This window comes from Struthio camelus, chromosome 2 (assembly GCF_040807025.1).
Source record: "Struthio camelus isolate bStrCam1 chromosome 2, bStrCam1.hap1, whole genome shotgun sequence".
NCBI classification, from domain to species: domain Eukaryota; kingdom Metazoa; phylum Chordata; class Aves; order Struthioniformes; family Struthionidae; genus Struthio; species Struthio camelus.
In genome coordinates, this window is record NC_090943.1 from 90,782,540 (window position 1) to 90,797,610 (window position 15,071).

Sequence of the window (15,071 nt, forward strand, 5' to 3'; positions counted from 1 at the left end):
AACAATAAATAAAATCAGCTCTTCTAATGTCATGATGTGACAATCTATAAAATTGAAAGGTAACCCTTTCAAATGAATAATAAGGAATTATATTTCTATATAGTTCATCATTAGACAGAAAAAAGAATAATTCTACAAATTATATTTTAGTTTAGGGCTCAATAGTATTCCAAAAATGTCTAATATTCATAGATAAGAATATGTATGGTTATAGTAGAGAAAAATCATAAAGTAAACCCAAATTAAGGATATAAACCCTATAAATATGTAATTCAATGCCTAAAAGTTTGGAATAAAGAAAAACTTCCTCATTACCTTAGTTCACAATTGTACATTGTTGTTTCTTCACTATGTGGTATCGGTCATTGTCAGGAAAACAGGTAGGTGGACTCGACAGTTCCCTTGCTGGTCTGGAATAGGAGTTATTATATAACAGCTCCTATTGAATGAAAAGTGTCCTAGCTGCATGGATCTCACTAGAGTTATGAAAATATCTGCCTATAGGTGCTTCATATCTAAAATAAGTGTTTCGTGTCTAAAAGTCCCCACAAATGCCTCTCAGTCCTTCTACGTACATGTTGCTTTTGCTGAATCATTCACTACAAGACCACTGAAACTTGTCTGTGACAAGCATTTTATTTTCCTTAAAATTAAGCGTTATTGATGTTAAATAGGAACCTCAAAGCATAGAATGTGGCACAGAGAGAAGAAATAAATTATTCATAGGCTGGGGGCAGGGGGAGATATGTGTCCCTTTTATCAGTAACATTGACATCAAGTTTTACTTTGGTTTCTCTTGTTTCTCTAGTCAATGTGAGCTCCGGTCAGGTCAGGCTGAAACTTCCCAACTGCTCAGCCAATTAGGATAATTCTGATGGTGTGTACACATGGCAGCTACTGGTATAAAATACCGTATAAGTCAGAAAGTAATTGGTGGCAGTATTCCAGAAAAAATTAAATTCACCAAGTAGCTGCTAATAAGATTTTTACTCAGGGGTGCTTCTTCTCTCTCATTCTCTGTGTTAGCAACTCTAGCAACAGCACGCTCCCTCATGAATTAGCGAAATAGACTAGATAAAACAATATAAATGGAACATATAAAGATTTCTATTAAATGATACCAAGCTTAAAGACTTTCCCTAATGCCCTCATACATTATGCCAGAGAGCTTCAGATACCCAAAGAATGCAGAGGTTGTGCTGAATAATATAAGAAACACATATGCGTATGTGTTCACACGTGTAGGTACGTGCATATGTGAAAGAAGGAAGCTGCTGTTCCCCCTGTAAAAAAACACAGTCAAAAAAGGAATCTCTGTTTTGAGGAAGCAATCATATACTTTTGCTGCAGTGGAGAATTACCAAGGAGCCTGTTCTCCAACTGCAGCATGGGCAAAGGAGCCGTTCAGGTTACAGGGAGTAGCAGGGTGGTGTGCATGAGGAGTGTGATGTCTGAAGGTTGCACCCTCAGTTCCCCCTGGTTTGGAGTTCTCCTTTTCATACTGAAGGTTGCTCTTGAGTATTTGTATTTACCCCCACCCTCATCCTGATAATCACCTGACAACACTCCTGAATATTTTTGAGTTTAAAAAAAAAAAAAAAAGATGTTGCATTTTTAAATATCTACATTTGTGACAGCATCATACTTTCCTGATTCTGTTACATTCAGGAAGCACCTACAGGTGGAGTAAACTAATATGGTAAAGCCAGTAATTGTACAATTTTGGTTCAGGTTGCTTTTACAAAATATTTAACACTAACTATTGGTCCTGTCTTCTGTAAAGCCTGAGTCTGTTTCAAGTGAAAATGTGCCAGAGGGTATCTGGGAGGAACATGTCAGCAAGTACTTAGAGATAATCCTCACATCTTTCCTCCAGTAATTCGTTTTGCAGTACCCTTTCTTGTCAAACTGGAGATGAAAAAATTGCCCCCTCTGAGTTGATGAGATTGATTTCTTTTACAGGCTATGTTGTAACTAGTTTATGTAAAATGAAATGTGTGTCACAAAAAATAAACTGCTTAGTAACACTGAATAAAGAAGTGAAATGTTTCTTTATATTGATGGCAAGATGTTTTCTTGAGTAAGGGCAGAAATATCATGAGACTGCTATCTGATCTGTTGTTTAACACATTTTTGGCTGTTTGGCTGGGAATGCAAATATTATGTGGCGTTATAACTTTAATGTTTTAAATAATTAAGGGCTTACTTAGTGTAAGCTAAACTAAGCACATTCCAGAATATTAATTTCTATAGTATGGGTCATTCAGGAATAGCTGTCCTATATTTTCTTCTAGAAGACATATGCTTTACATTGTAAGAAGAGGTAGATACGCGGACGAAGAAATCTTACATTTTTTTAAATTCAGACATAATAAGAAATTACATTCATACATGGTTCATCGTTAGATATTGTCATTTATTATCATCATCAGTTATTTTAAAAGTTTTCTTATCAAATGAATTCGCTATGGCACAAATACTAAAAAACATACTTAGCATGAATCATAATGAAACATGTGTTAAGCTCTTTTTCTTTGTGATTCTTTCTATTAAAGCAGTGGTCATTTCAGGACAATCAGAGAGAATCCTTGATATTGGGTTTCTAGGGATGTCAGTAGGTTCATTCTATGTAAGGAATTTGAAGATCTTCTTGCAGCGTTGGGGGAAATGGAGGAAAGAAATGTTTGCAAATTTGCTTGTGCATATGAGAAATGCTATCTCTATTTATTAAAACATCATGGAATTGAGAGGGCAGGGGAAAAATAATTGTGCACTGAATAATGTTTTGTTTCTAGCGTTTTCTTTCCTCTGATTTGCAATTAAATGAACTTTCATTCTGTCTTTATGGAGAGAAATATGAGGAAGAAGAAGAATGCATGAAATTAACTGGAATCACCTAGTGAACATCCTACTTCTTGACTACAGACTCAGTCTTCAACTTTTCAACCTGTCTTGTTACAATTCCACTCTGGATAATTATTTAATATGTATAGGGCTCTGTCTTTCAGTGGGTAAGAAGAGGATGTGAAAGAATCAGGATGTATTTACATGGCCTTTTGCAAGAAGATGCCCACTGGTTCTATCTATGCAAGAAAAATATTTGAAGAATAATATAAACTTGAACATGCATCTCACAAATGACAGTCATGAAGACAACTCTACTGGCTGCTCAGCCTTGTCTTTCTTGGATTTTAACTAAAAATTCAGTCTGTATGTGTTGAAAAATAAGTTAAAGTTAAAATAAAATATTCCCTAGTGAAATTTCCATCAAAACTGCATGTTTCATAGAAAGGTTGTAGTTTCAGTATGACATTTTTAATAGAAAAAATATTTTTAAGCTGTTTTGACAAGCACTACAAAACATTCCTCCTGTGTTAATGGTCTTTAAAGAAATTTGGTGAAGTGCTAGAAGTGTGCTACATGTTGTATTAGTAAAAAAGGGTAGATTCCTAACAAATGAAAAGATGGTTACGGCTGCATAAGCCCTCAATGGATCTGGGTATGCAAAAGCCCTCAATGGATCTGGGTATCCTAAAGTCTGGGCAGGAGGAGACTGAGTTCAATGTACCAATGTACTATTAACAAAAAGGGATACCTTTAATATCTGGTTCCAGTTTTGTATGCAGGTTAGCATATATCAGTGCTTTTTGCTAGGGTCTTCTTTATAGCCCTGTTATCTATTAAAAAGAATCAAGCATATTTTTTCTTACAGACTGCATTAAGGAAACATTTAAGCCTTTAAGAAAGTCAGCAACTTTTAGCATAGTCTATCTGATAGCAACTGGATTGTCATACTGTCTCTTGGCCTCAGTTTCTACTTCTGCCAGTGGTTTCTTCGAGACCTTCTACACTAAATTGATGCATCTAATACTTTATTTCCTTGTCTTTTATTACTGGTGCAGGAAAAATAAATGTGTAAGAAGTACTGAAACAAAGTGTTACCATTGCTGCAACATTTAGTAGATATTGGTTAAATGCTGCTGACTAATTCATCTTGAATTCACAAACAGTTTTGGTGTTCTTGAAGCGCTCCATTTTGGCTGAGGCATGGTGCATCGATGATAGCTCAAATGCACCATTCAGCTCCATTCCACCACATTGGCTTTGCGCAAAAATCCAAAGTTCAATAAGAGAGCAAGAGACTATTCTTTGACTGTGTATTATTTGATATAAATTAGGAAATACTGCGAATCTTGTGGGAAAACTCCTCCTGTGAGATTTCCAACATAAATTTCTGGAAGCAAATAGTCTAGTGTAAGTCTAGGTATTGATAAAAGCTAACTGAAGTTAACTTTTCAGTTAATAACATTAACTGAATTTTAGCCTCTTTCTTTGCTGCAAAGTGAATAATCTTGAAGAAAGAATGCTTGATGGCTGAAACAGTTGATACTAGTTGAACTACGGCTATATTTGAAAACTATTTTGCTTGATAAATTCTTTGTGTGCCATCTTTTATAAATTGAAATATAGATTTTCTGTGTTGGGTACCTTCAGTTAATTTTAGTAGCAGTTGAGAATCTATAGATTCGGTCTGAAGAGAACTTAACCTCTTTCTCTGCCTTTGTTAGAGGATGCAGGTAGCCAAGGTTGGTAACGCTGAGGTTTCACCTTAAACATCCCACTCTTCCTCTTTCCATTTGTAAAATTTCATTTTCTGTCATGCTTTTTGATTCTGTCTTTACTTACTCAGCCTTAAAAAATAATCATTTGAGTTCAATCAATGGAAAGAAAATCCAGAGTGCGTAGTAACATGTCCTTATTTTCCAAATATGTATCCTTCATTTCTAAGGAAGAACATTTTAAACAGAACTCATAGTCTTTTATGTTTTTCAAATATCCATCCAGACGAATTGCAAGCGTTACATGCTATGCCTTAAATTTTGAAGTGAGAGTGATTATTTCCATATTCTTCTTTTATTTTTATCTTAAGGTAAGGCAAAATGCAAGCAGAAGACTGTCATTCTTATTTTAGAGCTCACAGCCCACAGCCTAGCATGAAAAGAAATTTGAACTCCTGCCAACTCTTGGCCACTCTACAGAGGGAAAATCACTACAGACTAGAACGGGCTTCTGCTTAATGCAGAACATGTCATTCAGACTGGCTGTTCCGTGCAAGCAAGAGTGGGGAAACAGTGTCCGTGAGCAACAGTAGGGTTTTCAGTCAGAGGCCGTCAGTTCTTACGAAATTACCAAGGACCGGCAGATGGCGCTGTTGCAGATGACGATCTTGTTGCTTTTTCCTACCAAATATAGCCATAAATTCTTGAAAAAATACATGCTATATTATGACCCTTTTCAAAACATGAGGATGTTCTTTCTATCTAACTATGTTCTTTCTATCCGTGATAGAATTATTTTCTTAAATATGTCCTAGAGTTTTTAGCAGCCTGATAACAAAGGCAAGTGCAAGGTCCTGCACCTAGGCAGGAATAATCCCATGCACCAGTACAGGCTGGGGGTTGACCTGCTGGAAAGTAGCTCTGCAGAGAAGGACCTGGGAGTGCTGGTGGACAACAAGTTAAACGCGAGCCAGCAGTGTGCCCTTGTGGCCAAGAAGGCCAATGGTCTCCTGGGGTGCATGAGGTCTGCCTCATGCAGATGAGGCCAGTGTTGCCAGCAGGATGAGGGAGGTGATCCTGCCCCTCTCCTCAGCCCTGGTGAGGCCTCACCTGGAGTACTGTGTCCAGTTCTGGGCTCCCCAGTACAAGAGAGACATGGCACTCCTGGAGAGAGTCCAGCGGAGGGCTACCAAGATGAGCAGAGGGCTGGAGCACCTCTCCTAGGAAGAAAGGCTGAGAGAGCTGGAACTGTTCAGCCTGGAGAGGAGAAGATTGAGAGGCGATCTCATCAACGTGTACAAGTATCTGAAGGGGGAGTGTCAAGAGGATGAGGCCAGCCTCTTCTCCATGGTGCCCAGCAACAGGACAAGAGGCAATGGGCAGAAACTGAACCACAGGAAGTTCCATCTGAACCTGAGAAGAAACTTCTTCACTGTGAGGGTGACAGAGCACTGGAACAGGTTGCCCAGAGAGGTGGTGGAGTCTCCTTCGCTGGAGATATTCAAAACCCGTCTGGATGTGATCCTGGGCAATGTGCTCTAGAGGTCCCTGCTTGAGCAGGGAGGTTGGACTAGATGATCTCCAGAGGTCCCATCCAACCTAAACGATTCTGTGATTCTGTGATTCTGTGATATTATGGAATAAAAAGAAATTACAGTATTCACCACACTGGAATGGAGGGAAAGTACTCGAGTAAGAATCAGTGATATGCTCCTATGAGGAGACAATACTCTGTTTCCATATTGTTTGAACAGAGCAACTTAAAACTACTTTAATTAGAAATGTTTGGTTAGACTCTCACAGGGTAATGCGAGGTAAAGGGGCATTGTGCTTCTAAGTACACGGTATAAATCTTCTCTAGGTAGGCAAAAGAGAAGCAAAATGTCTCAAGAAAGGGACATTAGTGCTTTAAAGAAATGACTTTTTTTGATAAATACTGTAATTTAACAAATACGCTAACTATTTGTAAGGTTCAGCAGAATTTGACAATTACCTCGAGATGGGAAAGAGGAGAAAAGGATGGAAAAGTGGACAAAGATAGAAATGTAAAAATTAAAATAAATAAATAAATAAAGGTTTAAAAAGATTTAGAGAGTCACTGCTCTTTCTTAACTGATTCTTGGAAGAAATGTAAGCCTTTGTCCTTGCAATGTTATTTTCTGAACCTGTCTCCTCGTTGAACACAGTATCTCCTTGCTAGGCAGTTGGCGTCTGAATACAGAACTTGTGGCCCAGACTTTCAATAACAGAAGTCTGAGCTATCTTTCTCTCAAGAATGTTATATTAGCTTTTTCCTTTTCTGTAATATCCAGCGAAATATACTTAATTCTGTCCAAACTGACAGAAACTCCAGGCTCAGGACTCTCGTTCAGCTTCCAATTTTGGCACTCTGCTCTGAGCATTCATCCTTTTTTACAAACAGTGCATAACCCAAAACAAACTATCAACAAAAATGGTGAGTCAAGAAGTCCCATTATAATACCTCAAAATAATATATTCATTCTTAAAAATTCTCATAAGACTTTAGTATCCAAATCAGACAATTTCTAAATAAAGAGAAGTTCAATCAGGAATAATAGTCTGTAATTTACATTTTAAAATTAAAGATTCCTTTCCAAATTCTGATTACTTTTCTTTTTTTAAAAGAATATGCTGTTTGTTTTACCTTAACCTTTGGTCTTTCTCCTTAGACTACCAGAAAATGCTCTCTTTTGATAGTGTTTTATATAACCTGGTAACTTTTTTCCAAAAGCTAAATGAATCTACCAATTTATTTTACACAGACCACTGGACAGCTACTAAATAATGACAGATTTTGGCCTGCACAGACCTGACCTAGATCTGAGCTCTTTCAATCCAGGGGAAAGATGCTTAGCATCCAGTCCCCAGTAATTCTCATATAGGAGCCAGTCTATGTATGAATGCTATGAAACCTTAATTGATGAAAAGTTCTGCCACTTCCTGACTGAAGAAAGACATTTCTCTGTCTCTGGTTTATGCCTCTCCTCACTGCTGCCTCGGTTGTTGCCATACACATTCAGAGCAGCTTTTGCTTGAGGCATGCAGCGAGAAATGAGTGGTGTAGCTGGCAGCACACCTCTGGTTTCCAGCTTTGATTGCACACCAGGGACTATGAAACACAGGCTCTTAGTTTAGCAATCTCTAAAGCTTCCTTTTTACTCCGCTGTTGATTGTGCCAAAAGAGGAGGGTAAGCAGAGGAAGATACGAAATGGCCATGCAACTTGAGAAAAAAAATTAAAAATCTGTCATGTATATAGATTCAGTATTATTTCGTTTTTGTTTTTGTTTTTTCTGAAAGCCATAATCTTACTATGAAAGAAACAGAGAAAGGAGTACAAATAGCATACAGGGATTAGGCATAGCAAAATTGCAGTGTGTAATGGTGAGGAGCAAGGGTTCTGCAATGTAATTTAGGAAGCGAACTGTCTCACTGTTTACTTTCAAAGGATGTCGGCCAGTCATCTGCTCTCCCTACCCTTACTGATAGCCATTGTAAAACAGATGATAGGGTTTTTTTTCTAATTTTAAAAGTCAACTAGTGTATTTCAGAGCCATGAAGGCAGTGGTGTCTAGCACAGATCTGCAGTATGTCATAATCCTGCTAGAAGGAAGAAAGGTAGGGGCAAGATTGAAGAATTTCCTCAGACTTTGCTTCTCTTGACCCTGCAGAACCGCCTCTACTTGAGAAGACTCTTGTGGAGAAGTGCTTTGCATTTCTAAACAAACACAGCAATACGCATCAGATGATAGTGTATGTGCTCTAAAGAAACTGTCAGAAGGAAAGCTAATGCCATTCTCCCTACTCCAAAAAATTGTTATGTTTGCCGCTGTCCCAAAGAATAACACCTAGGCTCCTCTGCCTAAGCCTCGACCTACACCAGCAAGATTTGACACCTCGAATTGCCTACCTTACATGTATTTCTCTGGGGGTCAGTGCACACCTGGCTTTTATGCTGATATTCTTGCATATGTTACCAGCATAAGCAGTCAGGTACACACACCGTGGTTTTAATTCTGATACTACAATGCCCTGTCAATAAAACTCTCCATGCCCTATATGCCAGTTTCTTTGCCACTGAGTTTTGCAACGGGTATGTCTGCCACCTGCTTTCAAAGCAGATCTTGCTCCAAATCCTCTTTGTTTTTTTCTCTGACCCGGTAATATTTTCTGGCCTCCTAGCATTTAGGGGTTTTAAAAACCATGGTCCCCTACAGTTTTCCTCTGCTCACCATCAGCATGGCTCCAGTGGAGGTCCTAGGTATGTTTTAGACACAACTTTTTTTCTATTCATGCAAATGAAAAGATAGCCCTGATTTCAGCAGCTGGAAGTGTGATGGACAGGACACAAGTCTTTTTAAGAAAAAAAGTGGTTGAAAGAGCCACTGTGCAGACACGGTGGGCACTGGTTAGCATACCTGGCCAGCTGCTCTTCAAGGGTCGTACCTCCAAGCCAAGAAATGGTCACTCAGAGGAGGGTAGGGTGTAAAAGTGGGATTGTTAAGAGTAACTGGAAGAATTCCAACTAAAGAAAAAAACCCACACACTCCCAGAGCTGTTTTCAGTTGGCTATAGTGCACTCGTGTAACTCACCAAAATGAGATCTTTGACAGCAAAAAATCGAGCGGTGGCTACACAGTCTGGAAATTCAAAACACTAGTTTGTAATCATGTATTAAGCAATAAGTCTCAGGCTGAAAAATCCGTAGTGCAAGCAGTCACCATCTAACCATGACACATCGCTCCATGTGAGCAGGACTGAGCCTCAGTGATGAGCTAGGCACAATGGCCTGCCTGTACAGGGTGCTTATCACATTTCCATCCCTTTCCCATTTGCCGCTGAGCACATAAATACAGAAAGCAACTACTCCATATTTCTGCAAGCACTGTCAAGAAACCAGAAATATTACAGTGATAATACCAATGGCTGGTTTGGAAAGATGAATGGCACTCATGTCTTTAAGAGTTTTCTAAGAAAAAAAGTCTTTCCTGGTTCATGCATTCACACTGCTAGCACAAAAATACCAATAAATCTGAACCTTGGATGGTGATCACAGGAGCAACAGCAAGGAAAGCACCAAATACTCTCTGAGCAAATGCAGTAACATCACTACTCACTGTTCTTTGGGCAAGGCCTCATGGTCGTCTAGATCTCATCAGGTCCAATACTCTCAGCATTTCTGCATGCTGCAGTGTCTTTAGAGGAGTGCTTTGTCAGGAAGATGACAGTTGGATGGTGACAGGCTGATCTTGAGGAAGGGCATTTATTAGTCAGCTGTCAAGCTGTTAGACTAAGATATGCTTTAAAAGATCACTTTAGTGGTGTGCTTTAAAAAATGTTTTTATTATTTGTTCAGCCTGAATTATAAATATTAATCATATATGAAACACTATTTCCTCCTTGAGAGGAAAACCTGGGTAATGGTTTAATACATACCATTACACAGTGCATGCATTTTGTACCTGTCCAAAAAAAATTGAGTGCGAAAAAGCAAGTAAAATGAATGAAGCTCAATTATTCCATGAAAAATAAATACAGAACTGTGTAATAGTCTGAAGAAAACAATATTCAAAAAATTTTGTTATCATATTAAACTTTCGAAAAGTAACAAAGGGGTTTGTGCTAAAAAAGTTTTTTGTGAATTGGTTGAAAACAATGAAAATTATTGAACAATATTTTCCTCGAATTCAAAAAATGTAGGAATGTGAGTGGAGTGAAACCTGCTTTTGAAGGCAGGTTTACTCAAAGGTTTACCACCATCCTTTTTTCTCCACTTGTCTAGTGCACAGTTGTTAAAGACACTGACTATATTGTTTCCTGCCCTAGAAAATGGGCATGGTAGCACAAAGAGTGAATATATTTTGCACAATTGTGCAAAAGAAGTGAAGGAGACGGTTTGGGGGCATTTCACTCTGCACCTCTGATGGTGTGGTGTCTTCAGGGCACTGTCCTCTGCTTCTTTCTGTCCTCTGCTCCATCTGCAGCAGGTCTTCTGGTTCCTCTCTCGTGCTGGATCCTCCCAGTTCTCTGTTGCTCACTCATAGCTTTCTTTGGTGCTTTGTGATCTGAATCAGTTTTTCAAAGTCTGTGACAGTTTCCTGACAAAGACACTGATCAAGAAAGGCAATGGGATTGTTCAAGCCAGCAAAATAACCAGATAAAAGTTCCCTTGCCCCCCCTTTACCTGGTCCCCCGTAAAGATTCTTTCATTGATACATAGAAGATCAAAGTTTTTCTTTCTTTTATTTTAGAACTGCTGCAAAGCCACAGGGTTTGTAGGCTGCACAGAGATTTTCTTACTTCCCAGCCACAAGCAGAGATGCTGGTGGAAGGCGTTCAAAGCTACTGATATTTTGGTAAGGAACAATTTAAGAAACTTATTACCAGTGGTATGGTCAAGGCTGCAGTTTTGCCTGTGAGAATGTTTTCCTGGCTTATTTGCTACTGTGAAACGGTCACGATGGATTTCATTGCATATTTATATGGGAAAGTATCTTGGGGCACAGAACCACATCCACATTTTCTAGAAATCCCAAGAGAGTAACTGCTAGACTATCTGAGATGTATGTCTAAAGTCCAACAAGATTCTTGACTCAGGACTTGAAGACGTTTCTCACTGCTTAGTAGTACAAGCCAAAAAAGCAACTCCCTTTCCTTCTTCCTGCCTCTGTGCCAACTACTTTAGCTGTAACTCTTTCTCAGCGTGATTTATAAATGGTTCATTTGGGACCATTGGGATTTTAATATAATATAATTACGATATTTCTTTTTAGAAGCAGAAAAAGATTGCTTCATCAAAGTACAGTTTTCAATTAGGTAATTGTATATTTGCTCTAGTGCTTGAGTTGGCAGTGGTTAGGTACAACTTTGCTGGCAGGGATATGACTGGCTTGTTGCTGTTTATGGTGTCAGTGTTCTACCAGTTGACTCCAGAACTGTCTGGAGCTATATATAAAGCATAAATATAAATAATAAACAAAGTAATGAATAATAAATGTGAATAATACAAATAGGAGAGACTAGTAAAAGAAAATGATTAAGAGTCCATACCTTTGTTCTCTGAGAAACCCTTTCACTTTTAGAGAATGGTAGAGTATTGGTCTCTTTTGTTATAAACATGCATTCCCTATGGCGTGTCCACAAGAGAGAGCTTTTTTTGTCCCTCCTTCCTTAGATCCCTTTGTTGCTCTTCTTTTTGGTTCTATACACAACAGCTGTTCCACTTCAACTTCCTCCCCTTTCTCTTCTCCTTCATATACATTTCTATAGCTGCTATCCCTGTTCATACAAGACACATGGATTAGAAATCAAGGTGGCTCTGTCCTTCTCTGGTATGCAAGTCTCTGTTGAAAGGCCAAGTCCCTGAAGCAGTTCCAGATTTTATTTTCTCTGCTGTCACCTTGGAAGGATGGGAAAATTTTCTTTACCTTTCCCATTTATTCAAAACATGTGCTTCTCATTCTCTTCATAGTCCTAACATATCATCTCTGCAGTGACTGCTGTGTCTGAAACTGTCCCATGATTTATTCTACAGACCAATAGGGTCTTTCCTGGATCTGGCAAAAATAGAAGGGTTAGCTAGTTTTCTCAGTTTAGGTAATGCTACCTTTACCTCATTAGAAAATGAGTTTTTTAGCACTTAAAAGAGAAAAAGTTGTTTTCTGAACTTTAAATGTGAAGGAAATGGGAAAACTGAGACTGAGACTTCTGGTCACTTTGACCCTTAGGCGGTCAGTTCACTAGTAGGATCTAGTCACTGAGCAAGAGCAAAATTCATGTGTGATAGTAAGAACTTCTTGAACCAAAACAGACAAAGTAGCAATTAAAATTTGTTTTTTCTTGTTGCATGTCAGCTGAGGGCTTTTGAGCAACAAAGGTGGTTTTATCTCACTGAAAAGCCTGGTTGCACCTTGCTGGATTGTGTTATGTGGAGACACGTACAGACCTACAGCAACAACAGTCAAGATCTGTCAACAGATCTTGAGGCATACAGCAGGGCATCAACAAGCGTAGTCACAATACCTACACTTTGTGCCCTTAAATCTGTAGTTTGTGACTTTGCATAGAACAGCCTCATAGTCTGGGCTTCCCACTGCCCTGGGAGTCACTCTCAAAGCTTCTATTGGAGCTGGATTGGGCCCTATAGATAAACCCATCAAAGTGCAATGTTCCCCTTATGCTCGGTAGGATTTTTAGAAACCTGTCTAAGCAAGTGTTGAAAAACAAAGGCATCCTTTCAGTAGTCTCACATAATATACAGTTAGTTTTTTTTTTTTTTTTAATGGTCTTAAAATACTCCTGCATAGCATCCACTGAAAGCACTAGGGAAAAAAAAAAAGAAACTACAACAACCCTCAAAACCTTGTTTATTGAATGTCAGACTGAGAGCTGTTATTGACCGAGGGGAATTAAGGTTTATTCAGGGTGCCAAGTAATTATAGAAGTGACATTAGATCATCATTTACACTCAAAGTATAGTCATGAATGACAATGTCTGCTAAAACAAGGACGAATGAGAAATAGCCCACAATTTATAATATTCCTGAGAAGCATTGCACAGGGGGTAAGTAAATGAGGTTCGTCTGGTCCTGGAAGCTGCACTGGAAATTACCACCTGCTGTTCTCAGTGGCAGTTTAACACTAATACGGGAATCCCTGAGCCAAAGCAATAAAGCAACAGCAAATGTTGTTTTCTGTTGTGTGTCTTTTCAGTTAGGTAACGAATAGAGGAAATTACAGAAGAGACCTCTTAAGCGGAAAGCTTTTATACTCAGCAAATGTACTTCTTTATCAGGGAACTGTGTAATAGAGTTTTGCAAAACTTGCAACACTTGCTTAAATTGGTACAAGTTATTCATTTACAGGTCAGGTATCAGTCCCCTTTGCACATTTTCCACACAGTTTTTCCAGAGTAAATGTCAACATCTGCAAACTCATCAACTAGAAAGATGAGAATTCCTCAAATTGGAAATACTTAGCGGTCTCCGTAAGTATCAATGTGTTCTCCTTGTCTTACTCAGATCCTTAAGTAAAACCAAATTCAGATCCAGAAACATTCAGTAAAAAATATCTTTCTAAAAATGTTCTGTGTTAGGACAAACAATGGGGCTTTTGACATGACATTCCAGCTTTAGGAAAGGAAGGCTAAAGGGAATTTTTGAAGGTCATTAAGAGACGATCATCAATGTAGTCTTCCACTAGATAAGACTTCTCTAGACAAGACCATTTTACAAAAGTATTACTAAGAAGTCATACTGATGGGTTAATGGAGTCTAGCTGTTAAAAGATCAATGAAGACAGGAGAGAGGAGCACAGGAACATGCAAATTAACCCTCTCACTGCAGCTTGAACAGAGATCTCTGTATTTAACGAGATAATTGATCTCTCAAGGAAAAGAAAATAGCAAAGCACTTTGCTAACTTACCAGTCAAAAGGTAAGGAGGAGAGAATTGCTTTCAGGTGGAGTCAATTTTTCAGCTTGCTTTTTTTTCTGTATCCAGACTGAAAATGCCTGAAGTAGTTCAGCTTAGAAAAAGGGTACCCATAGCTAAGTAAACAGTTTGAATTTCATCTCCCTACCTTTTAAAATTGGCTTTCTTCATGCTAAACTTTCTGAAGCAAAAGCCATTTCATATAGGTGTTCTGGAAAATACAAAACTTTGCAATTCTTCTATTTACTAGAAGCTCTTCTTCTCCTTCAGGTAGGCTATAGAACGGCACAAAGGGCAAAATGGAGAGAAAAGCTGAAAAAAAAATGAAGGAAGAGATAAGAGAAAACAGCGATGTGGTTAATGAGTACCTTTTTAGGTGTATTCATGCCAATTAGGCATCTCTGCAGGCACAGAAGTAGCTAAACAATTATATGTAATTTACAGTCTGTAAATTTCTAATTTTCATCCTTATTTATATGTGTATTCTGTGAATGCACAAATATCCGTAAACATTCACACTCACATAATTGCTAATCTGTCCCACATTATATATTTTGTATGCTATATTCAAGCCACATATTTCAGGGTCTGCACTAGAGATTTCCTTATGTGACCAAGCTGTCATTCTCGAGATTTAAGTCAAAATGCTGAGTAATGGCCTACTAGAATTTCACCTGGAAGAGAAGATATGAATAAATATTTGTCAACCAAGAGTTATTGCATTTACTGGAAATAAAACTTTCCACTTTTTCTCCTATTGCTATTTATAGTTAAAAGGTAAAGAATAAAAACTGTACTAAAGTTATGATGTAAATGAGTTTTTAATGTCCTGCTGTTTGCAGATGAATCTGCTATTTCTGATAAGCTTCTACCCTAATTCTCTGCTTTTGAGGAGGAGTATGATATTTAAACATACAGAAGTGTAACTCTTTACTTTTGTTCCTGAGGATAAAATTAATAGCAATTTTCATTTTTTGGTTGTAGCTAGGCACTTTTTAGGCCACACCTGGAATACTGTGTCTGGTCTTACTCCCCCCCAGTTTAAAAGAGACACTAAAAAG

The 15,071-nt window shown here is 38.3% G+C and overlaps 1 long non-coding RNA gene across 2 annotated transcripts; it reads right to left on the reverse strand.

The window, feature by feature from the left end:
- Nucleotides 1-2,395: 2,395 nt before the first annotated feature.
- On the reverse strand, nt 2,396-14,303 carry LOC104140629 (uncharacterized). Of its 2 annotated transcripts, XR_693343.2 has the most exons (3): nt 14,004-14,303; nt 11,630-11,857; nt 2,396-10,689 (listed from the first exon to the last, which is right to left on the reverse strand). It is a non-coding gene; the product is annotated as an uncharacterized lncRNA (long non-coding RNA). The 2 variants fall into 2 exon arrangements; XR_011138984.1 differs by lacking the exon at nt 11,630-11,857.
- Nucleotides 14,304-15,071: the final 768 nt, after the last annotated feature.